The sequence below is a fragment of the Myotis davidii genome, unplaced genomic scaffold (genome assembly GCF_000327345.1).
Source record: "Myotis davidii unplaced genomic scaffold, ASM32734v1 scaffold131, whole genome shotgun sequence".
Classification (NCBI taxonomy): Eukaryota; Metazoa; Chordata; class Mammalia; order Chiroptera; family Vespertilionidae; genus Myotis; species Myotis davidii.
This window is the reverse complement of record NW_006282815.1, coordinates 531192-531396: the sequence shown is the minus strand read 5'-3', so window position 1 is coordinate 531396 and position 205 is coordinate 531192.

Below are 205 nucleotides of genomic sequence, written 5' to 3'. Positions count from 1 at the left end.
TAGACAGCATATGAATGAGTCTTATTTTCTTATCCATTCAGCCACCCTACATCTTTTGATTGGAGCATTTAATCCATTTACATTTAAAGTGATTATTGAGAGGTATGTAGTTATTGTCACTTTATTATTTACTAGAGGCCCGATGCACAATATTTGTGCACAGGTAGGGTTTCTATGCCTGGCCAGCGATCAGGGCCAATCTCTG